The sequence below is a fragment of the Oncorhynchus masou genome, chromosome 25 (assembly GCF_036934945.1).
Source record: "Oncorhynchus masou masou isolate Uvic2021 chromosome 25, UVic_Omas_1.1, whole genome shotgun sequence".
Taxonomy (NCBI): Eukaryota; Metazoa; Chordata; class Actinopteri; order Salmoniformes; family Salmonidae; genus Oncorhynchus; species Oncorhynchus masou.
The window spans coordinates 10,429,184-10,455,377 of record NC_088236.1 but is presented as its reverse complement, the minus strand read 5'-3'; the positions used below and the strand labels follow the sequence as shown (position 1 = coordinate 10,455,377).

General features: G+C 46.3%; 1 protein-coding gene across 1 annotated transcript in view; it reads right to left on the bottom strand.

The window, feature by feature from the left end:
* The window catches only part of LOC135513767 (amyloid-beta A4 precursor protein-binding family A member 1-like), a 133,278-nt gene extending 112,599 nt beyond the window's left edge, over positions 1-20,679 (bottom strand). Inside the window, 1 exon segment of the mRNA XM_064936682.1 lies at positions 20,550-20,679. The gene's annotated coding sequence lies outside the window, so the exon portion shown is untranslated.
* Between the last annotated feature and the right edge of the window lie 5,515 nt (positions 20,680-26,194).

Here is a 26,194-nt window from a genome sequence, read left to right as displayed (position 1 = left end):
GAGCAGGGAGAGTGGAGGCAGGGAGACAGGGATGGAGGGAGGCAGGCAGGGATGGAGGGAGACGGGGATGGAGGGAGACAGGGATGGAGGTTGGCAGGCAGAGAGACAGGGTTGGATGGATGGAGGGAGACAGGGATGGAGGGAGACAGGGATGGAAGTTGGCAGGCAGAGAGAGACAGGGATGGAGAGAGGCAGGCAGGGAGAGAAGCAAGCAGGTAGAGAGGGAGGCAGGGATGGAAAGAGGCAGGCAGGGACAAGCAGGTAAGCAGAGAGGGAGGCAGGGAGAGAGACATGGATGGAGAGAGACAGGGATGAAGGTTGGCAGGCAGAGAGAGAGACAGGGATGGAGAGAGGCAGGCAGGGAGAGAAGCAGGCAAGCAGAGAGGGAGGCAGGGATGGAGAGAGGCAGGCAGGGAGGGAAGCAAGTAGGCAGGCAGAGAGGGAAGCAACGCTGGCAGCTCGATACACCCTTCTTAAACATTAATATAGGCCAAGCAGCTTCTTCCCAACATAATGTTACTAACGCAGTGAAGTGTAAACTATGAAAATGGCCAATAGAGTCAGGGAGAATAAATAGGATAATCAAATGACCCATTTGATTACCATTCTGTCTCAATTATGCTTATTTTCATGAATAGCTGTGGTATTATCTTTTCTCCTTGTTTTATGTTTCATAAATGACTGAAATACAAAATCCTGTCTTGTTGAGCATCAACCTGTTTATAAATGGACACAAACACAGCATACTGTATTGTGATAAACATGCACGTCATTTTCATAACTGTAACATACTATCTCTGATTGTAATGTCCAAAACATCCTCTCGCCACTGAAGAGTAAATTAAAAAGGAGTTATTTACAGTGCCTTGCGAAAGTATCCGGCCCCCTTGAACTTTGCAACCTTTAGCCACATTTCAGGCTTCAAACATAAAGATATAAAACTGTATTTTTTTGTGAAGAATCAACAACAAGTGGGACACAATCATGAAGTGGAACATATCCAGGTGTTAGAATGGCCAAGTCAAAGTCCAGACCATACTTTCGCAAGGCACTGTATGTTCACTTGCTAGAGAGGAGTGTGGGTAGCAGAGAGGAGTGTGGGTAGCAGAGAGGAGTGTGGGTAGCAGAGAGGAGTGTGAGAAGCCAGAGCAGACGTTGATGGTGAGTAAACACCTGCTAGAAACTATTCCATACTTTGTCAGCTGAGGTGACGAGACACTGACAGTAATTAAAATCCCAAGCATTACAAGAGAGGCAGACGACCAGGCATTATGGAGAAAAATTAGGAGTGTGGGTAGCAGAGAGGAGTGTGGGAAGCAGAGAGGAGTGTGGGTAGCAGAGAGGAGTGTGGGAAGCAGAGAGGAGTGTGGGTAGCAGAGAGGAGTGTGGGTAGCAGAGAGGAGTGTGGGAAGCAGAGAGGAGTGTGGGTAGCAGAGAGGAGTGTGGGTAGCAGAGAGGAGTGTGGGTAGCAGAGAGGAGTGTGGGTAGCAGAGAGGAGTGTGGGAAGCAGAGAGGAGTGTGGGTAGCAGAGAGGAGTGTGAGAAGCCAGAGCAGACGTTGATGGTGAGTAAACACCTGCTAGAAACTATTCCATACTTTGTCAGCTGAGGTGACGAGACACTGACAGTAATTAAAATCCCAAGCATTACAAGAGAGGCAGACGACCAGGCATTATGGAGAAAAATTACTCATTAAAAATGCCTCCGACATTGGACAATTTAATTTTCAGACCCTCGAAAAAAATGTCATTATTAATTTAGTTGGCCACAGAACTTCAAATGGATCTAGAAGCTGTGTGTGTGTGTGTGTCTGTCCATCTCATGGATCAAATGAGATGGTTAATTAATTGAATTACTGTGTCAATTAACATGCTTATCTGGTCATCCCACTAAGACAGGGATACTTACAGTTGAAGTCTGAAGTTTACATACACCTTAGCCAAATACATTTAAACTCAGTTTTTTTTTTTTTACAATTCCTGACATTTAATCCCAGTAAAAATTCCCTGTCTTGGGTCAGTTAAGATCACCACTTTATTTTAAGAATGTGAAATGTCAGAATAATAGTAGAGAGAATTATTTATTTCAGCTTTGTCATGTTCTGACCTTAGTTCCTTTGTTTTGTCTTTTGTTTTAGTCTGGTCAGGGTGTGAGTTGGGTGGGTTGTCTATGTTAGTTTGTCTTTGATTTTCTATTTCTGTGTTTGGCCTGGTATGGGTCTCAATCAGAGGCAGCTGTGAATTGTTGTCCCTGATTGAGAACCATATTTAGGTAGCCTGGTTTCCATTGTGTTTTGTGGGTGGTTGTTTCCTGTTTAGTGTTTTTGTTTCACCTTTCAGGACTGTTTGTTTGTTGTTTTGTCTAGTGTTGCATATTTCATTAAATAATATGAACACCACGCTGCACCTTGGTCCTTCTCTCCTTCCCCAGATGACAAGTGTTACAAGCTTGTATTTCTTAGATCACATTCCCAGTGGGTCAGAAGTTTACATAGACTCAATTAGTATTTGGTAGCATTGCCTTTAAATTGTTTAACTTGGGTCAAATGTTTTGGGTATCCTTCCACAAGCTTCCCCCAATAGGTTGGGTGAATTTTGGCCCATTCCTCCTGACAGAGCTGGTGTATCTGAGTCAGGTTAGTAGGCCTCCTTGCTCACACACGCTTTTTCAGTTCTGCCCACAACTTTTCTATAGGATTGAAGTCAGGGCTTTGTGATGGCCACTCCAATACCTTTGTTGTCCTTAAGCCATTTTGTCACATACTTTGGAAGTATGCTTGGGGTCAATGTCCATTTGGAAGACCCATTTGCGACCAAGCTTTAACTTCCTGACTGATGTCTTGAGATATATATCCAATATATCCACGTATTTTCAAGCTATTTATTTTGTTTAGTCTGTCCCCCCCCTGCAGCAAACCAGTCTGCCTTTTTAATGGCGGTTTTGGAGCCGTGGCTTCTTCCTTGCTGAGCCTTTCAGGTTACATCGTATTCGTATTACTGTGGATATAGATATTTTGAACCTGTTTCCTCCAGCATCTTCTCAAGGTCCTTTGCTGTTGTTCTGGGATTGATTTGCACTTTTTGCACCAAAGTACGTTCATCTCTAGGAGACAAAACAAGTCTCCTTCCTGAGCAGTATGACGGCTGCGTGGTCCCATGGTGTTTATACTTGCGCGCAATCGTTTGTACAGATGAACGTGGTACCTTCAGGCGTTTGGAAATTGCTCCCAAAGATGAACCAGACTTGTGGAGGTCTCCAATTTTTTTCTGAGGTCTTGGCTGATTTCTCTTGATTTTCCCATTATGTCAAGCAAAGAGGCACTGAATTTGAAGGTAGGCCTTGAAATATATCCACAGGTACACCTCCAATTGACTCAAATGATGTTGATTAGCCTATCAGAAGCTTCTAAATCCATGACATCATTTCCAGGAATTTTCCAAGCTGTTTAAAGGCACAGTCAACTTAGTGTATGTAAACTTCTGACCCAATGGAATTGTGATACAGTGAATTATAAGTGAAATAATCTGTCTGTAAATAATTATTGGAAAAATGACTTGTGTCCTGCACAAAGTAGATGTCCTAACCGACTTGCCAAAACTATAGTTTGTTAACAAGAAATTTGTGGAGTGGTTGAAAAACAAGTTATAATGACTCCAACCTAAGTGTATGAAAACTTCTGACTTCAATCGTATGTACTATACTGAAAAAAACTATAAACGCAACTTGCAACAATTTCAAAGATTTTACTGAGTTACAGTTCATATAAGTTAATCAGTCAATTGAAATAAATGAATTAAGCCCTAATCTATGGATTTCACATGACTGGGAATACAGATATGCATCTGCTGGTCACAGATACTTTAAAAAAGGTGAGGGGCGTGGATCAGAAAACCAGTCAGTATCTGGTGTGACCACCATTTGCCTCATGCAGCGTGACACATCTCCTTCACATAGAGTTGATCAGGCTGTTGATTGTGGCCTGTGGAATGTTGTCCCACTTCTCTTCATTGGCTGTGTGAAGTTGCACGACAATGGGCCTCAGGATCTCATCACGGTACCCCTGTGCATTCAAATTGCCATCGATAAAATGCAATTGTGTTCGTTGTCCGTAGCTTATGCCTCCCCATACCATAACCCCACCGCCACCATGGGACAGTCTGTTCACGACGTTGACATCAGCAAACCGCTCGCCCACACAACGCCATACACATGGTCTACAGTTGTGAGGCAGGTTGGATGTACTGCAAAATTCTCTAAAATGATGTTGGAGGCGGCTTATGGTAGAGAAATTAACATTGAATGATCTGGCAGCAGCTCTGGTGAACATTCCTGCAGTCATCATGCCAATTGCACGATCACTCAACTTGAGACACAGGGTGAATGGGCAAGAAATAAAAGATTTAAGTGCCTTTGAACATGGTATGGTAGTAGGTGCCAGGCGCACATGTTTGTGTCAAGAACTGCCACACAGCTGGGTTTTTCACACTCAACAGTTTCCTGTGTGTATCACAAATGTTCCACCACCAAAATGACACTGTGGGGAAGCATTGGAGTCAACATGGGCCAGCATCCCTGTGGAACGCTTTCAACACCTTGTAGAGTCAACATGGGCCAGCATCCCTGTGGAACGCTTTCAACACCTTGTAGAGTCCATGTCCTGACGAATCGAGATTGTTCTGAGGGCAAAAGGGGGAGGAGAGGAGGTGGGAGGGGGAGGAGAGGAGGTAGGAGGGGGAGGAGAGGGAGGTAGGAGGGGGAGGAGAGAGGAGGTAGGAGGGGGGGGAGAGGGGGGGAGGAGAGGTAGGAGGGGGAGGAGAGGAGGGGGAGGAGAGGTAGGAGGGGGAGGGGGAGGGAGATAGGAGGGGGAGGAGAGGAGGTAGGAGGGGGAGGAGGGAGGAGAGGAGGGGGAGGAGGGAGGAGAGGAGGGGGAGGAGAGGAGGTAGGAGGGGGAGGGGGGAGACAGGAGGGTCTGAGATTGGAGGGGGAGGAGATGTACTAGGGAGGGGGAGGAGGGAGGAGAGGAGGGGGTTGGAGGGGGAGAGGAGGGGGAGGAGAGGAGGTAGGAGGGGGAGGAGAGGTAGGAGGGGGAGGAGAGGTAGGAGGGGGAGGAGAGGAGATAGGAGGGGGAGGGAGAGGAGGTAGGAGGGGGAGGAGGGAGGAGAGGAGGGGGAGGAGGGAGGGAGAGGGAGGGGGGAGGGAGAGGAGGTAGGAGGGGGAGGAGAGGTAGGAGGGGGAGGGAGAGGAGATAGGAGGGGGAGGAGAGGTAGGAGGGGGAGGGAGAGGAGATAGAGGGGGAGGAGAGGTAGGAGGGGGAGGAGGGAGGAGAGGGAGGAGGGGAGGGAGAGGAGGGGGAGGAGGGAGGAGAGGGGGGGAGGAGAGGTAGGAGGGGGAGGAGAGGGAGGTAGGAGGGGGAGGAGGGAGGAGAGGTAGGAGGGGGAGGAGAGGTAGGAGGGGGAGGAGAGGGAGGAGAGGGAGGAGGGAGGAGAGGAGGGGGAGGAGAGGTAGGAGGGGGAGGAGAGGAGGTAGGAGGGGGAGGAGAGGTAGGAGGGGGAGGAGGGAGGAGAGTGCAACGCAATATTAGGAACATGTTCTTAATGTTTTGTCCTCTCAGTGCATATAGGAGCTGTAACATTGCTATTCACATCTTGTCACACTACTGAGCCCAGTCACTGGGCTGATTCGGGTTATGCAGGCCTGTACAGTACAGGCCATGTTGGCCCTACAGTGTGAATCTGACAAGGTTAGTTGCTACACTAAGCTATAGCTTTGTGTACTATCTTCATTACCCCGGGACTCTGCCGCCTGCGAGCACGCAGCTCAATGAAGAGCACTGACTCAACACAATCCATCCCTAGGGAAGGAAGAGACTAGCTGAGAGAAACGCATGACAATTACTTACCCGCTAGATCTAGAAGGTTTTTTTGTATATTTTGTGTGTGTGTGTGTGTGTTTGTGGAGAGTGATATAGATACTAGCCAACAAATGGTATATCGCTCAACATGCAGGTCAATAACACAGACATTTTCATCTTAACAAACACTCTGTCTGTCCTTGGAGAGAAGAGGAGTCCTGGAAACCATTTCACAACTCTGATTTCCATCTCGGAGGAAGGAGATAGGAGGGGGAGGAGGTAGGAGAAGGGAGGAGAAGGGAGGAGAGGAGGTAGGAGGGAGAGGAGGTAGGCGGGGGAGAAGGGAGGAGAGGAGGTAGGAGGGAGAGGAGAGGAGGTAGGCGGGGGAGGAGGGAGGAGAGGAGGTAGGAGGGAGAGGAGAGGAGGTAGGCAGGGGGAGGAGGGAGGAGAGGAGGTAGGAGGGAGAGGAGAGGAGGTAGGCGGGGGAGGAGAGGAGGAGAGGAGGTAGGAGGGGGAGGAGAGGAGGTAGGAGGGGGAGGAGGTAGGAGAAGGGAGGAGAGGAGGTAGGAGGGAGAGGAGAGGAGGTAGGAGGGAGAGGAGGGAGGGAGAGGAGGTAGGAGGGGAGAGGGAGGAGGTAGGAGGGGAGGGAGGGAGGGGAGAGGAGGTAGGAGGGGAGAGGAGAGGGAGGAGGCGGGGGAGGAGGAGGGAGAGGAGGTAGGAGGGGGAGGAGAGGAGGTAGGAGGGGGAGGAGGTAGGAGAAGGGGGAGGAGGAGGGAGGGAGAGGAGAGGAGGTAGGAGGGAGAGGAGAGGGAGGTAGGAGGGGGAGGGAGAGGAGGTAGGAGGGGGAGGAGGTGGGAGAAGGGAGGAGAGGAGGTAGGAGGGAGAGGAGAGGAGGTAGGAGGGGGAGGAGGTAGGAGAAGGGAGGAGAGGAGGTAGGAGGGGGAGGAGGTAGGAGAAGGGAGGAGAGGAGGTAGGAGGGAGAGGAGAGGAGGTAGGAGGGGGAGGAGGTAGGAGAAGGGAGGAGAGGAGGTAGGAGGGAGAGGAGAGGAGGTAGGAGGGGGAGGAGGTAGGAGAAGGGAGGAGAGGAGGAGGAGGGAGAGGAGAGGAGGTAGGAGGGGGAGGAGGTAGGAGAAGGGAGGAGAGGAGGTAGGAGGGAGAGGAGAGGAGGTAGGCGGGGGAGGAGGTAGGAGAGGAGGTAGGAGGGAGAGGAGAGGAGGTAGGCGGGAGAGGAGGGAGGAGAGGAGGTAGGAGGGAGAGGAGAGGAGGTAGGGGGAGGAGGGTAGGAGAGGAGGTAGAGGGAGGGAGAGGGAGAGGAGGTAGGCGGGAGAGGAGGGAGGAGAGGAGGTAGGAGGGAGAGGAGAGGAGGTAGGAGGGGGAGGAGGTAGGAGAAGGGAGGAGAGGAGGTAGGAGGGAGAGGAGAGGAGGTAGGCGGGGGAGGAGGGAGGGAGGAGGAGGAGGGAGGGGAGAGGGAGTAGGTAGGGGGGGAGGAGGTAGGAGAAAGGGAGGAGAGGAGGTAGGAGGGAGAGGAGAGGAGGTAGGCGGGGGAGGAGGTAGGAGAAGGGAGGAGAGGAGGTAGGAGGGAGAGGAGAGGAGGTAGGCGGGGGAGGAGGGAGGAGAGGAGGTAGGAGGGGGAGGAGGTAGGAGGGGGAGGAGAGGAGGTAGGAGGGGGAGGAGGAGAGGAGAGGAGGGGAGAGTAGGTAGGGGGAGGAGAGGAGGTAGGAGGGAGAGGAGGTAGGAGGGGAAGGAGAGGAGGTAGGAGGGGAAGGAGAGGAGGTAGGAGGGGGAGGAGGGAGGAGAGGAGGTAGGAGGGGGAGGAGAGGAGGGGGAGGGAGGAGGGAGGGAGGAGAGGAGGGGAGGAGAGTAGGTAGGGGGAGGGAGGAGGTAGGAGGGAGAGGTCGGAGGGGAGGGGGAGGTAGGAGGGAGAGGAGGTAGGAGGGGAGGAGAGGAGGTAGGAGGGGGAGGAGGTAGGAGGGAGAGGGGAGGGAGGTAGGAGGGGGAGGGAGGAGAGGAGGTAGGAGGGGGAGGAGAGGAGGTAGGAGGGGGAGGAGAGGAGGTAGGAGGGGGAGGGAGGAGGTAGGAGGGGGAGGGAGAGGAGGTAGGAGGGGAGGGAGGTGGAGAGGAGGGGGAGGAGAGTAGGTAGGGGGAGGAGAGTAGGTAGGAGGGAGAGGAGGTAGGAGGGGGAGGAGAGGAGGTAGGAGGGGGAGGAGGTAGGAGAAGGGAGGTAGGAGGGGGAGGAGAGGAGGTAGGAGGGGGAGGATGTAGGAGGTAGGAGGGGGAGGAGGTAGGAGGGAGAGGAGGTAGGAGGGAGAGGAGGTAGGAGGGGGAGGAGAGGAGGTAGGAGGGCCAGGTAGGAGGAGAGGAGGTAGGAGGGAGAGGAGGTAGGAGGGGGAGGAGAGGAGGTAGGAGGGCCAGGTAGGAGGAGAGGAGGTAGGAGGGGGAGGAGAGGAGGTAGGAGGGGGAGGAGAGGAGGTAGGAGGGGGAGGAGAGGAGGTAGGAGGGGGAGGAGAGGAGGTAGGAGGGCCAGGTAGGAGGAGAGGAGGTAGGAGGGGGAGGAGAGGAGGTAGGAGGTATGAGGAGAGGAGGTAGGAGGTAGGAGGAGAGGAGGCAGGGTGCTGAAGGGTGCTGAAGGGGGGGGGCTGCTGACGGACATGATAGGCTACATTACTTGATGGACCATTTCAAATTGGCTAGATGGCTAATAACAGATCACGTCAATATGGCCAGTTATGAAGCATTCAGGGGATAAACGAGATGGCTCTTTCCAAATAGTGTTTGATTTGCTTGTCATCTATAGTGGTGATGACAATAGTCTGACTGACAACTTTACCAGGACGAGGACTTGCTGATGTCAAGCTCTTTCCAAAAGCCTCATCTCTGATGAAGCAAGCTAACTGACATGTTTTTCTTAGCCAGCTACATGCCAAATGGATAGGCTCCCCTCATGTATCTGATAGGCTATCCTCACGTATCTGATAGGCTACCCTCATGTATCCGATAGGCTACCCTCATGTATCTGATAGGCTCCCCTCACGTATCTGATAGGCTCCCCTCACGTATCCGATAGGCTCCCCTCATGTATCTGATAGGCTACCCTCATGTATCCGATAGGCTACCCTCATGTATCTGATAGGCTACCCTCATGTATCCGATAGGCTACCCTCATGTATCTGATAGGCTACCCTCACGTATCTGATAGGCTCCCCTCACGTATCTGATAGGCTACCCTCATGTATCCGATAGGCTACCCTCATGTATCTGATAGGCTATCCTCATGTATCTGATAGGCTCCCCTCATGTATCTGATAGGCTACCCTCATGTATCTGATAGGCTCCCCTCATGTATCCGATAGGCTACCCTCATGTATCTGATAGGCTATCCTCACGTATCTGATAGGCTACCCTCACGCATCTGATAGGCTACCCTCACGTATCTGATAGGCTACCCTCATGTATCTGATAGGCTACCCTCATGTATCTGATAGGCTACCCTCACGCATCTGATAGGCTACCCTCATGTATCTGATAGGCTCCCCTCATGTATCTGATAGGCTACCCTCACGTATCTGATAGGCTCCCCTCACGTATCTGATAGGCTCCCCTCACGTATCCGATAGGCTACCCTCATGTATCTGATAGGCTACCCTCACGTATCTGATAGGCTACCCTCACGTATCTGATAGGCTACCCTCACGTATCTGATAGGCTACCCTCACGTATCTGATAGGCTACCCTCACGTATCTGATAGGCTCCCCTCACGTATCTGATAGGCTACCCTCACGTATCTGATAGGCTACCCTCATGTATCTGATAGGCTACCCTCATGTATCTGATAGGCTACCCTCATGTATCTGATAGGCTACCCTCACGTATCTGATAGGCTACCCTCATGTATCTGATAGGCTACCCTCATGTATCTGATAGGCTACCCTCACGTATCTGATAGGCTCCCCTCACGTATCTGATAGGCTCCCCTCACGTATCCGATAGGCTACCCTCACGTATCTGATAGGCTACCCTCACGTATCTGATAGGCTACCCTCACGTATCTGATAGGCTACCCTCACGTATCTGATAGGCTACCCTCACGTATCTGATAGGCTACCCTCACGTATCTGATAGGCTCCCCTCATGTATCTGATAGGCTACCCTCATGTATCTGATAGGCTACCCTCATGTATCTGATAGGCTACCCTCATGTATCTGATAGGCTACCCTCATGTATCTGATAGGCTCCCCTCACGTATCTGATAGGCTACCCTCATGTATCTGATAGGCTACCCTCATGTATCTGATAGGCTACCCTCACGTATCTGATAGGCTACCCTCATGTATCTGATAGGCTACCCTCATGTATCCGATAGGCTACCCTCACGTATCTGATAGGCTACCCTCACGTATCCGAAATGACATGATCAACTGATGTTTACTGAACATGAAAAGCATGCAGTTACTTCCTGAATAACTCTAATAGAGCTAAATGTGGAATAAATCGGAGATGTGTCGTTCTGACTGCTCTTCAAGAGGTGATGATATTAAAAACCAAATATTTATCAAATGTATTTAACAATCTCTTAAATGGCACATAGTTGTCAAGGGTTTTAGTGGAGCTGGGGTCTCCTTACCCCCCAGCTGCCAAATCCAAAGCTCTGCACCGAATTGTGACGTTTTATTGATAATGGCATATTCCCTCCCTCCCTCATTCTCTCTTCTCCCTCCCTCATTCTCTCTCCTCCCTCTCTCCCTCCCTCATTCTCTCTCCTCCATCCCTCATTCTCTCTCCTCCCTCCCTCACTCATTCTCTCTCCTCCCTCCCTCACTCATTCTCTCTCCTCCCTCCCTCATTCTCTCTCTTCCCTCCCTCATTCTCTCTCCTCCCTCCCTCCCTCCCTCATTCTCTCTCCTCCCTCCCTCATTCTCTCTCCTCCCTCCCTCCCTCATTCTCTCTCCTCCCTCCCTCACTCATTCTCTCTCCTCCCTCCCTCACTCATTCTCTCTCCTCCATCCCTCATTCTCTCTCCTCCCTCCCTCATTCTCTCTCCTCCATCCATCCCTCCCTCATTCTCTCTCCCCTCCCTCATTCTCTCTTTCCCCTCCCTCATTCTCTCTCCTCCCTCCCTCATTCTCTCTCCTCCCTCCCTCATTCTGTCTCCTCCCTCATTCTCTCTCCTCCATCCCTCATTCTCTCTCCTCTCTCTCTCCCTCATTCTCTCTCCTCCCTCCCCCCTCCCTCCCTCATTTTCTCTCCTCCCTCCCTCCCTCCCTCATTCTCTCTCCCCTCCCTCCCCCATTCTCTCTCCTCCTCCCCCATTCTCTCTCCTCCCTCCCTCATTCTCTCTCCTCCTCCCTCATTCTCTCTCCTCCCTCCCTCATTCTCTCTCCTCCCTCCCTCATTCTCTCTCCTCCCTCCCTCACTCATTCTCTCTCCTCCATCCCTCATTCTCTCTCCTCCCTCCCTCATTCTCTCTCCTCCATCCATCCCTCCCTCATTCTCTCTCCCCTCCCTCATTCTCTCTTTCCCCTCCCTCATTCTCTCTCCTCCCTCCCTCATTCTCTCTCCTCCCTCCCTCATTCTCTCTCCTCCATCCCTCATTCTCTCTCCTCCCGCTCTCCCTCATTCTCTCTCCTCCCTCCCCCCTCCCTCCCTCATTCTCTCTCCTCCCTCCCTCCCTCATTCTCTCTCCTCCCTCCCCCATTCTCTCTCCTCCTCCCCCATTCTCTCTCCTCCTCCCTCATTCTCTCTCCTCCTCCTTCATTCTCTCTCCTTCATTCTCTCTCCTCCCTCCCTCACTCATTCTCTCTCCTCCATCCCTCATTCTCTCTCCTCCCTCCCTCATTCTCTCTCCTCCCTCCCTCACTCATTCTCTCTCCTCCCTCCCTCATTCTCTCTCCTCCATCCCTCCCTCTCTCATTCTCTCTCCTCCATCCATCCCTCCCTCATTCTCTCTCCCCTCCCTCATTCTCTCTTCCCCTCCCTCATTCTCTCTCCTCCCTCCCTCATTCTCTCTCCTCCCTCCCTCATTCTCTCTTCTCCTCCCTCATTCTCTCTCCTCCCTCCCTCATTCTCTCTCCTCCATCCCTCCCTCTCTCATTCTCTCTCCTCCATCCATCCCTCCCTCATTCTCTCTCCTCCATCCATCCCTCCCTCATTCTCTCTCCCCTCCCTCATTCTCTCTCCTCCCTCCCTCATTCTCTCTCCTCCTCCCTCATTCTCTCCTCCAACCCCCCCTCCCTCTCTCCTCCCTTCCTCTCTCATTCTCTCTCCTCCCCCCCTCCCTCATTCTCTCTCCTCCATCCCTCTCCCTCTCATTCTCTCTCCTCCATCCATCCCTCCCTCATTCTCTCTCCTCCATCCATCCCTCCCTCATTCTCTCTCCTCCCTCCCTACCTCCCTCTCCCCTCCATCCCACTCATTTCTCCCTCATTCTCTCTCCTCCCTCATTCTCTCTCCTCCCTCATTATCTCTCCTCCCTCCCTACCTCCTTCTCCCCTCCATCCCTCTCCTCCCTCCCTCATTCTCTCTCCTCCCTCCCTCATTCTGTCTCCTCCCTCCCTCATTCTCTCTCCTCCCTCCCTCATTCTCTCTTCTCCCTACCTCATTCTCTCTCCTCCCTCTCTCCCCCATTCTCTCTCCTCCCTCCCCCTCCCTCCCTCATTCTCTCTCCTCCCTCCCTCCCTCATTCTCTCTCCTCCCTCCCCCATTCTCTCTCCTCCTCCCCCATTCTCTCTCCTCCTCCCTCATTCTCTCTCCTCCTCCCTCATTCTCTCTCCTCCTCCTTCATTCTCTCTCCTTCATTCTCTCTCCTCCATCCCTCATTCTCTCTCCTCCCTCCCTCATTCTCTCTCCTCCATCCCTCCCTCCCTCATTCTCTCTCCCCTCCCTCATTCTCTCTTTCCCCTCCCTCATTCTCTCTCCTCCCTCCCTCATTCTCTCTTCTCCTCCCTCATTCTCTCTCCTCCCTCACTCATTCTCTCTTCCTCCCTCATTCTCTCTCCTCCTCCCTCATTCTCTCCTCCACCCCCCCCTCCCTCTCTCCTCCCTCCCTCTCTCATTCTCTCTCCTCCCGCCCTCCCTCATTCTCTCTCCTCCATCCCTCCCTCATTCTCTCTCCTCCATCCCTCCCTCATTTCTCTCTCCTCCATCCCTCCCTCATTCTCTCTCCTCCATCCCTCCCTCATTCTCTCTCCTCCATCCCTCCCTCATTCTCTCTCCTCCATCCCTCCCTCTCTCATTCTCTCTCCTCCATCCATCCCTCCCTCATTCTCTCTCCTCCATCCATCCCTCCCTCATTCTCTCTCCTCCCTCCCTACCTCCCTCTCCCCTCCATCCCACTCCTTTCTCCCTCATTCTCTCTCCTCCCTCATTCTCTCTCCTCCCTCATTCTCTCTCCTCCCTCATTATCTCTCCTCCCTCTCCCCTCCATCCCTCTCCTTCCTCCCTCATTCTCTCTCCTCCCTCCCTCCATCATTCTCTCTCCTACCTCCCCCTCTCTCTCCTCCCCCTCTCTCTCTCTCCTCCCTCCCCCTCTCTCTCCTCCCCCTCTCTCTCTCTCCTCCCTCTCTCTCTCTCTCTCCTCCCTCTCTCTCTCTCCTCCCTCTCTCTCTCCTCCCTCTCTCTCCTCCCTCCCTCTCTCCCCTCCCTCTCTCTCTCCTCCCTCTCTCTCTCCTCCCTCCCTCTCTCTCTCCCCTCTCTCTCTCTCCTCCCTCTCTCTCTCTCCTCCCTCTCTCTCTCTCTCCTCCCTCTCCTCCTATCCTTTACTCATCTCTCTCCTCCCATCCTTTACTCATCTCTCTCAGCTTCTGTAGTGTTATTCCTCTTGACAGCCTCCGCCGCAGCAGGAAGGCTGCCATGTATAGCTACGTCTGCTGTCCAAACAATCACATCTCATTCTGCCTGCTGTTCAACCAATAACATCTCATTCTGCCTGCTGTTCAACTAATAGCATCTCATTTGGCCTGCTGTTCAACCAATAACATCTCATTTGGCCCGCTGTCCAACCAATAACATCTCATTCGGCCTGCTGTTCAAACAATCACATCTCATTTGGGCTGCTGTCCAACCAATAACATCTCATTCTGCCTGCTGTCCAACAATCACATCTCATTCGGCCTGCTGTTCAACCAATCACATCTCATTCGGCCTGCTGTTCAACCAATCACATCTCATTCGGCCTGCTGTCCAACAATCATGTCTCATTCTGAAACAGGGACAACGTGTCTCATTTGAAAAAGCTCAGCAGCAGTTTGTAGCTGTAGGTTGCCAATGTGAAGGGCTGGAGAGATGAGGGGACAAGCAATCAATGGCTGACATGTTGAGAGGCAGGCCAAGGCAATCAGGGTTGGGGGAGAAGAGGAGAGACACACACACACACACACAGAAAGCTTTCGGAAATCCAATGCACGTGGAGTAAACCGTAACAGTCAATGATGACCACACGTCTTGATTTACCCCACTTTTGACATCATCAAATACAGTACAGCACGAACACACCTGATTCAACGAATCACCAAAACCTTGATTACTGAATCAGGAATGTCAGTCGGTGCTGGTCTGGAACAAAAGTCTGCACCCCCTGCAGCTAGCTCTCTAGGACCAGGTTTTATGACCACTGGGCTAAACCCCATTTCAATTCAATATCTGCCCTGCCTGTTCATGGCCATTTCCATGGTGATCAACCCTTTTATTAAACATTTACACAGTTTACTGCCCCAACAAGGAAGGAGGATCAAGAATGATGTTCCATCCTATTACAGCATTAGTGTTCCATCCTATTACAGCATTAGTGTTCCATCCTATTACAGCATTAGTGTTCCATCCTATTACAGCATTAGTATTCCATCCTATTACAGCATTAGTGTTCCATCCTATTACAGCATTAGTATTCCATCCTATTACAGCATTAGTATTCCATCCTATTACAGCATTAGTGTTCCATCCTATTACAGCATTAGTGTTCCATCCTATTACAGCATTAGTATTCCATCCTATTAGAGCATTAGTGTTCCATCCTATTACAGCATTAGTGTTCCATCCTATTACAGCATTAGTGTTCCATCCTATTACAGCATTAGTGTTCCATCCTATTACAGCATTAGTATTCCATCCTATTACAGCATTAGTGTTCCATCCTATTACAGCATTAGTGTTCCATCCTATTACAGCATTAGTGTTCCATCCTATCACAGCATTAGTATTCCATCCTATCACAGCATTAGTATTCCATCCTATCACAGCATTAGTATTCCATCCTATTACAGCATTAGTATTCCATCCTATTACAGCATTAGTATTCCATCCTATTACAGCATTAGTATTCCATCCTATTACAGCATTAGTATTCCATCCTATTACAGCATTAGTATTCCATCCTATTACAGCATTAGTGTTCCATCCTATTACAGCATTAGTGTTCCATCCTATTACAGCATTAGTGTTCCATCCTATTACAGCATTAGTGTTCCATCCTATTACAGCATTAGTGTTCCATCCTATTACAGCATTAGTGTTACCATCCTATTACAGCATTAGTGTTCCATCCTATTACAGCATTAGTGTTCCATCCTATTACAGCATTAGTGTTCCATCCTATTACAGCATTAGTGTTCCATCCTATTACAGCATTAGTGTTCCATCCTATTACAGCATTAGTGTTCCATCCTATTACAGCATTAGTGTTCCATCCTATCACAGCATTAGTGTTCCATCCTATCACAGCATTAGTGTTCCATCCTATCACAGCATTAGTGTTCCATCCTATTACAGCATTAGTGTTCCATCCTATTACAGCATTAGTGTTCCATCCTATTACAGCATTAGTGTTCCATCCTATTACAGCATTAGTGTTCCTATTACAGCATTAGTGTTCCATCCTATTACAGCATTAGTGTTCCATCCTATTACAGCATTAGTGTTCCATCCTATTACAGCATTAGTGTTCCATCCTATTACAGCATTAGTGTTCCATCCTATTACAGCATTAGTGTTCCATCCTATTACAGCATTAGTGTTCCATCCTATTACAGCATTAGTGTTCCATCCTATTACAGCATTAGTGTTCCATCCTATTACAGCATTAGTGTTCCATCCTATTACAGCATTAGTGTTCCATCCTATTACAGCATTAGTGTTCCATCCTATTACAGCATTAGTGTTCCATCCTATTACAGCATTAGTGTTCCATCCTATTACAGCATTAGTGTTCCATCCTATCACAGCATTAGTGTTCCATCCTATCACAGCATTAGTGTTCCATCCTATCACAGCATTAGTGTTCCATCCTATTACAGCATTAGTGTTCCATCCTATTACAGCATTAGTGTTCCATCCTATTACAGCATTAGTGTTCCATCATATTACAGCATTAGTGTTCCATCCTATTACAGCATTAGTGTTCCATCCTATTACAGCATTAGTGTTCCATCCTATTACAGCATTAGTGTTCCATCCTATTACAGCATTAGTGTTCCATCCTATTACAGCATTAGTGTTCCATCCTATTACAGCATTAGTATTCCATCCTATTACAGCATTAGTATTCCATCCTATTACAGCATTAGTATTCCATCCTATTACAGCATTAGTATTCCATCCTATTACAGCATTAGTATTCCATCCTATTACAGCATTAGTATTCCATCCTATCACAGCATTAGTGTTCCATCCTATCACAGCATTAGTGTTCCATCCTATTACAGCATTAGTATTCCATCCTATTACAGCATTAGTATTCCATCCTATTACAGCATTAGTATTCCATCCTATTACAGCATTAGTATTCCATCCTATTACAGCATTAGTGTTCCATCCTATTACAGCATTAGTATTCCATCCTATTACAGCATTAGTATTCCATCCTATTACAGCATTAGTGTTCCATCCTATTACAGCATTAGTGTTCCATCCTATTACAGCATTAGTATTCCATCCTATTACAGCATTAGTATTCCATCCTATTACAGCATTAGTATTCCATCCTATTACAGCATTAGTATTCCATCCTATTACAGCATTAGTATTCCATCCTATTACAGCATTAGTATTCCATCCTATTACAGCATTAGTATTCCATCCTATTACAGCATTAGTATTCCATCCTATTACAGCATTAGTATTCCATCCTATTACAGCATTAGTATTCCATCCTATTACAGCATTAGTATTCCATCCTATTACAGCATTAGTGTTCCATCCTATTACAGCATTAGTGTTCCATCCTATTACAGCATTAGTGTTCCATCCTATTACAGCATTAGTGTTCCATCCTATTACAGCATTAGTGTTCCATCCTATTACAGCATTAGTATTCCATCCTATTACAGCATTAGTATTCCATCCTATTACAGCATTAGTGTTCCATCCTATTACAGCATTAGTGTTCCATCCTATTACAGCATTAGTGTTCCATCCTATTACAGCATTAGTGTTCCATCCTATTACAGCATTAGTGTTCCATCCTATTACAGCATTAGTGTTCCATCCTATTACAGCATTAGTGTTCCATCCTATTACAGCATTAGTGTTCCATCCTATTACAGCATTAGTGTTCCATCCTATTACAGCATTAGTATTCCATCCTATTACAGCATTAGTATTCCATCCTATTACAGCATTAGTGTTCCATCCTATTACAGCATTAGTTCCATCCTATTACAGCATTAGTATTCCATCCTATTACAGCATTAGTATTCCATCCTATTACAGCATTAGTATTCCATCCTATTACAGCATTAGTGTTCCATCCTATTACAGCATTAGTATTCTATCCTATTACAGCATTAGTGTTCCATCCTATTACAGCATTAGTATTCCATCCTATTACAGCATTAGTATTCCATCCTATTACAGCATTAGTATTCCATCCTATTCCATCCTATTACAGCATTAGTATTCCATCCTATTACAGCATTAGTATTCCATCCTATTACAGCATTAGTATTCCATCCTATTACAGCATTAGTATTCCATCCTATTACAGCATTAGTATTCCATCCTATTACAGCATTAGTGTTCCATCCTATTACAGCATTAGTATTCCATCCTATTACAGCATTAGTGTTCCATCCTATTACAGCATTAGTGTTCCATCCTATTACAGCATTAGTGTTCCATCCTATTACAGCATTAGTATTCCATCCTATTACAGCATTAGTATTCCATCCTATTACAGCATTAGTGTTCCATCCTATTACAGCATTAGTGTTCCATCCTATTACAGCATTAGTGTTCCATCCTATTACAGCATTAGTGTTCCATCCTATTACAGCATTAGTGTTCCATCCTATTACAGCATTAGTGTTCCATCCTATTACAGCATTAGTGTTCCATCCTATTACAGCATTAGTATTCCATCCTATTACAGCATTAGTGTTCCATCCTATTACAGCATTAGTATTCCATCCTATTACAGCATTAGTGTTCCATCCTATTACAGCATTAGTGTTCCATCCTATTACAGCATTAGTATTCCATCCTATTACAGCATTAGTATTCCATCCTATTACAGCATTAGTGTTCCATCCTATTACAGCATTAGTGTTCCATCCTATTACAGCATTAGTGTTCCATCCTATTACAGCATTAGTGTTCCATCCTATTACAGCATTAGTGTTCCATCCTATTACAGCATTAGTGTTCCATCCTATTACAGCATTAGTGTTCCATCCTATTACAGCATTAGTGTTCCATCCTATTACAGCATTAGTATTCCATCCTATTACAGCATTAGTATTCCATCCTATTACAGCATTAGTGTTCCATCCTATTACAGCATTAGTGTTCCATCCTATTACAGCATTAGTATTCCATCCTATTACAGCATTAGTATTCCATCCTATTACAGCATTAGTATTCCATCCTATTACAGCATTAGTGTTCCATCCTATTACAGCATTAGTGTTCCATCCTATTACAGCATTAGTGTTCCATCCTATTACAGCATTAGTATTCCATCCTATTACAGCATTAGTGTCCCATCCTATTACAGCATTAGTGTGGATGGACATTAGTATTAGCGGTCATATAGCCTCTCTGTCCCAGACTGCACATTTGTGTTTGAATGCCAATAGCCTAAACAAACACATACTAGCTCATCTCAATGACTATTGGATTAATTGTGGGAAAGTAAGATTTATTTAGCAACACTACAGTATCTGTGGCATAAACATTATGTACAGTAACAAACAGTAAGATAACATAACATGAATGGCACGTGACACACAGCATTCATCTCTATATCCCTTTGGATGGGTTTGACTAGGCTACTGTCATCACATCAAACCTGTTTTGACACAATCCTCTCGTGTAGCCTACGTCACGCTGCGATACGAGCATCAATTTACAAACGCAGTAAGATTTTTCCTACAATAAAACTATTATTCAATGGCTTAGTCTGTTCTTTATTATATTTATATTTGACATTGCCAAGATCTTGCGAAGGATTAAAAAGCACGACCGTCCATTCGCCAATCAATCGATACCCATATAGACATGCCTGAATGATACAGGCTGGGTACATCTTCTCTGCTGCACCGCAGCAACATCGGTCGGATGTCAGAGGTGTGCCGCAGCTAGATGTGCTGGACGAAACACACAAACCGAGAGCTCTGAGTTGGGAAAACACCAAAAGACAACTCCGAAAACCCAAAACATTTACGTAAAATATTTCAACCTTAATAAGGTCGCTTGTTTGTTTTCCCCTTGCCACCTGCTCCGAAACCTACAAGCCGAGGGGACAGTTGGGACGAATATTTGTCAGGAAGGCAAAATATGGAGCACATACGGCGCTTGCGTATTCCGGGTCGGTGCCGCCATTCATCAGCTCACAGACCGTAGCGCACTACTGAGCAAGAACACCGACCGAGCCCCGGTCCCCGTGGAGGCAGCTGCGGCAGCAACAATTATCCCAGGGACACTCGTCGTAATGAATGCTCACTTGTTACAGAAGCCAAGCTGCGTGTCTGCAAACAGGATGAATCAGCCCAGAGTAGAGCAGAGCCCCGCCATACCAATAGGACTGATATGGGCAGGTTTAGGAGGGGCTGCCCTGGGAAAAAACAACTCGTTTTTGCCATCAAGTTACGAGATGTAGCATATCCCATGGCACCTGAAGCAAAGCCAACGTGTTATAGCCGAACTGTCATGCTTATTATCTGTATTGATAAACAGAGAATAGAATCACAACGAATGCACTTGGTGCGCAACTCAAAGCATCATCTCCGCAATAACTTCACTATGTTTAATCTCCTGAAAGTTAGAAAGTAATCACGTCCGTAAATCAATTGTTATATTTTATTCTATGTACTATTTTCTGTTGTTGTAAAATGATCGAATCCGATCAATGCGTTCTGAACACCTGCCAATGATCGGGCCCAGAACAGATTCTAGAATATATTCTATCCCCCCGCATAGAACGTTTCATGTTATTGCATGTCATGTTTTCCTTCCGATACATTCGAACTAACTATTTTTCTATTTCTTATCTGGAACAACATCATCTCCTGATGACCATGACAAACTCAGCAGCAAGATCACGGACTAGGTTGTCCTGGCCCCTCCTCAAGTGGCATTCGATTAGAGTCTATCTCTGCTACTGTTCGTTCAACAAAACACTCGTATAGAAAAGTGTCTCCTTGTTCATAACGCCATAATATAGCATGCACGCGCAGCGGTGCGTTCAAAAGCAATCAACGCAATTCATCTCACCTCAGGTGTTTCAATTTCGGTGTTTCTACTAGAGTGCGGTGAGTCTTCCATGCAATTCCACCGTCTGTCGTTTCGTTCCCCACCTCTCCCTCTTGCTCTACCCGGCTGGGCTAGTCAGCTGTCGGTTGGTCTGTGTGTGCTGTGCGCGCGCTGCCTCAGCCCTTCCTTCCTAGCCACCGGGCGTGACATCAGAGGGGGATTACAAACAATGCATGCAAAAAAGCATCTTTAAATGGGGGGGAATTGTATCCAGCACTGACCGGCTGCTCCAGCTGTCTTGAACGGGTTCTATTGTCTTCAACTCGACTTCACACATAAAATCCCTAGTCTGTTTAATCTATCCATGCTATTCTGGATGCCAGTTCAATTTGACCCCATTCTTTTTATAGAAGAATCTCTCTAAATCCATGTAATTTCTGTACTAAATTATGGGGAAATAATGGGATTCCATTTATCATTGGTATAAAGTACTTATGTAAAAGTACTTTAAAGTACTACTTACAGTTGAAGTCAGAAGTTTACATACACCTGAGTTTAATACATGTAGAGTCTATCTCTGTTCGTTCAACAAAACACTCGTATAGAAAAGTGTCTCCTTGTTCATAACACCATAATATAGCATGCACGCGCAGCGGTGCGTTCATCTCACCTCAGGCACGCGATCAGATTCGATCATTTCAGAACAATTGATCTACGGAAGAGATTATTTTCTGAGTTTAATACATTTAAACTCAGTTTTTCACAATTCCTGACATTTAATCCAAGTAAAAATGCCCTGTTTTAGGTCCGTTAGGATCACCACTTTATTTTAAGAATGTGAAATGTCAGAATAATAGCTGAGAGAATTATTTATTTCAGCTTTTATTTCTTTCATCACATTCCCAGTGGGTCAGAGGTTTACATACACTCTATTAGTATTTGGTAGCATTGCCTTTAAATTGTTTAACTTGGGTCAAACATTTCAGGTAGCCTTCCACAAGCTTCCCACAATGAGTTATAATGAGTTACAATGAGAATATATGAGAATATATCACTAGCCACTTTAAACAATGCTACCTTATATAATGTTACTTACCCTACATTATTCATCTCATATGCATACGTATATACTGTACTCTATATCATCGACTGCATCCTTATGTAATACATGTATCACTAGCCACTTTAACTATGCCACTTTGTTTACATACTCATCTCACATGTATATACTGTACTCGATACCATCTACTGTATCTTGCCTATGCTGCTCTGTACCATCACTCATTCATATATCCTTATGTACATATTCTTTATCCCCTTACACTGTGTATAAAACAGTAGATTAGGAATTGTTAGTTAGATTACTTGTTGGTTATTACTGCATTGTCGGAACTAGAAGCACAAGCATTTCGCTACACTCGCATTAACATCTGCTAACCATGTGTATGTGACAAATAAAATTTGATTTGATTTGAGTTGGGTGAATGTTGGCCCATTCCTCCTGACAGAGCTAGTGTCACTTTGTTGTCCTTAAGCCATTTTGCCACAACTTTGGAAGTATGCTTGGGGTCAATGTCCATTTGGAAGACTCATCCTGACTGATGTCTTGAGATGTTGGTTCAATATATCCACATAATTTTCCTACCTTATGATGCCATCTATTGTGTGAAGTGCACCAGTCCCTCCTGCAGAAAAGCACCCCCACAACATGATGCTGCTACCCCTGTGCTTCACGGTTGGGATGGTGTTCTTCGGCTTGCAAGCCTCCCCCTTTTTCCTCCAAACATAATGATGGTCATTATGGCCAAACAGTACTTTTTTTTGTTTCATAAGACCAGAAGACATTTTTCCAAAAAGTACAATCTTTTTCTGAGGTCTTGGCTGATTTCTTTTGATTTTCTTTTGATTAAGCAAAGAGGCACTACGTTTGAAGATAGGCCTTAAAATACATCCACAGATACACCTCCAATTGACTCAAATTATGTCAATTTGCCCATCAGAAGCTTCTAAAGCCATGACATAATTTTCTAGAATTTTCCAAACTGTTTAAAGGCACAGTCAACTTAGTGTATGTAAACTTCTGACCCACTGGAATTGTGATACAGTGAATTATAAGTGAAATAATCTGTCTGTAAACAATTGTTGGAAAAATGACTTGTGTCCTGCACAAAGTAGATGTCCTAACCGACTTGCCAAAACTATAGTTTGTTAACAAGAAATTTGTGGAGTGGTTGAAAAACAAGTTTTAATGACTCCAACTTAAGTGTATGTAAACTTCTGACTTCAACTGTAAGTTGTTTTTGGGGGTATCTGCACTGTACTTTACTATTTAGATTTTTGACAACTATAATATTTACTTGACTACATTCCTAAAGAAAATAATGCTCCATATATTTTCCCTTACACCCAAAAAGTTGTTTTCAATGCTAAACAGGACAGGATCTTATCAAGAGAACATCCATGGTCATCCCTACTGCCTCTGACCTGGCAGACTCACTAAACAGAGAACATCCCTGGTCATCACTACTGCCTTTGACCTGGCAGACTCACTAAACAGAGAACATCCCTGGTCATCACTACTGCCTCTGACCTGGCAGACTCACTAAACAGAGAACATCCCTGGTCATCCCTACTTCCTCTGACCTGGCAGACTCACTAAACAGAGAACATCCCTGGTCATCCCTACTGCCTCTGACCTGGCAGACTCACTAAACAGAGAACATCCATGGTCATCCCTACTCCCTCTGATCTGGCAGACTCACTAAACAGAGAACATCCCTGGTCATCTCTACTGCCTCTGACCTGGAGAACTCACTAAACAGAGAACATCACTGGTCATCCCTACTGCCTCTGACCTGGCAGACTCACTAAACAGAGAACATCCCTGGTCATCCCTACTGCCTCTGATCTGGAGGACTCACTAAACAGAGAACATCCCTGGCCATCTCTACTGCCTCTGATCTGGCAGACTCACTAAACACACGTTTCCTTTGTAAATGGTTTGTTGGGAATGTGCCCTTGGCTATCCGTACATTTAAAAAAATATAATAATAATTGTGCTTTCTGGTTTTCTTAATATAAGGAATTTGAAATTATTAATACTTTTACATTTGATACTTGGGTATATTTTAGCAATTCATTTTACTCAAGTAGTATTTTACTGGGTGACTTTCACTTTTACTTGAGTCATTTTCAATTAAGGTATCTTTACTTTTACCCAAGTATGACAATTGGGTTTTCCCACCACTGATATGTATAACCTGTCATGTGAAGTCCAAACATTTAGCTCGAAGTGAAAGAGGTCCTCTATGGCAATAACATGGAAGTTTTAGTCAGAGGCACTGTACTAAATAGTAACCCTTAACTTTTTGTCATTTTAGTACACACTTTTTTAATGGAGATTAATCAGTCTGAAAGCGTTGAAATACACTGAAAACATCCAGTCTATGCTGCTAAAATCTACATTGCCATGTAAAAAAAAATTGTTGACATTGAGGTTAAAGGTGTACCTAATGCTGCTAACCATTACTGTAGACAAAATCAAGATACCAATATTCTTGGAACGTTTTTTGTATAAAAACAATTACAGCTCACTGAGCAAAAATAAAATTCACAGCAAATCCTGTGATTAACTCAATTAAAATGTTTCATCACTTGACTGCCCTATTTATTATATCCAGGGCATTTGGAAAGTATTCAGACCCCTTGACTTTTTCCAAAATGTTGTTACATTACAGCCTTATTCTAAAATGGATTACATTGGATTTTTCCTCTCACAATACTCCATAATGATAAAGCAAAAACAGTTTAGATTTTTTTTTGCAAATGTGTTGAAAATATAAAACTGAAGCATCACATTTACATAAGTATTCAGACCCTTTACTCAGTACTTTGTTGAAGCACCTTTGGCAGTGATTACAGCCTGGAGTCTTCTTGGGTATGACGCTACAAGCTTGGCACACCTGTATTTGGGGAGTTTCTCTTATTCTTCTCTGCAGATCCTCTCAAGCTCTGTCAAGTTGGAAGGCGAGCATCGCTGCACAGCTATTTTCATGTCTCTCCAGAGATGTTCGATCAGGTTCAAGTCCTGGCTTGGCTGCGCCACTCAAGGACATTCAGAGACTTGTCCCGAAGCCACTCCTGCATTGTCTTGGCTCTGCAATTAGGGTTGTTGTCCTGTTGGAAGATGAACCTTCGCCCCAGTCTGAGGCCCTGAGCGCTCTGGAGCAGATTTATATCAAGGATCTCTCTGTACTTTGCTCCGTTCATCTTTCCATCAATCCTGACTAGTCTCCCAGTCCCTGCAGCTGAAAAACATCCCACAGCATGATGCCACCACCATGCTTTACCGTGGGGATGGTGCCAGGTTTCCTCCAGACGTGACGCTTAGCATTCATGGCCAAAGAGTACAATCTTGGTTTCATCAGACCAGAGAATCTTGTTTCTCATGGTCTGACAGTCTTTAGGAGACTTTAGGCAAACTCCAAGCGGGCTGTCATGTGCCTTTTACTGAGGAGTGTCTTCCGTCCGGCCACTCTACCATAAAGGCCTGATTGATGGAGTGCTGCAGAGATGGTTGCCCTTCTGGAAGGTTCTCCCATTTCCACAGAGGAACTCTGGAGCTCTGTCAGATTGACCATCGGGTTCTTGGTCACCTCCTTGTCCAAGGCACTTCTCGATTGTTCAGTTTGGCCAGGCGGCCAGCTCTAGGAAGAGTCTTGATGGTTCTAAACTTTTTCTATGGAGACTACTGTGTTCTTGGAGACCTTAAATGCTGCAAATATTTTGGTACCCTTCCCAGATCTGTGCCTTGACACAATCCGGTCTCTGAGCTCAACAGACAATTCCTTTGACCTCTTGGCTTGGTTTTTGCTCTGACATGCACTGTCAACTGTGGGATCTTTATATAGACAGGTGTGTTCCTTTCCAAATCATGTCCAATCAATTGAATTTACCACAGGTGGACTCCAATCAGTTTGTAGAAACATCTCAAGGATGATCAATGGAAACAGGATGCACCTGAGCTTAAATTTCATGTCTCATCGCAAAGGGTCTGAATACTTATGTAAATAAGGTATGTTTAAAAAATATATATACATTTGCAAACATTTATAAAAATCTCTTTTCACTATGTCACTGAAGGGTATTCTGAATCTGAATGCACTGAATGTCCGATTACCTGTTTATCCCCCATTTTCCCAGAGCTCCTGTAGATGGTCAGTACCTGTTCTTATTGACGCCACTATGTAATTAGATATGATATTCTCTGTTATTCTACGGTAGTGACATAGTTCTATATTCCAAATGAGCTTTATTATGCTTGGTTAGCAGATGACAAAAACTAGTTATGTGGAGACAGGACACAGAATTCTATTGCTCTATAAATAAATACAACATTAATCAAGGATGGGAGGGGTGTGTACTATGATAATTTTACAATATAAATTAGAAAAAAAGTAATATTAAACTCCCAACAAAATAACAAAAAAATAACAGAACCTACATAATATTTTAAAAAGCTCATTGAACCTTTGTAAAAAAAAAGTGTTTCTGCATAGATGTATAATTGTTATAACATTCTAACGTTTGTGTTCTAATGTCTGCAAATAAATATTCAATACAACAAATCCACGTGGTAGGTAGAGTAAGGATATGCTTGTATTCAT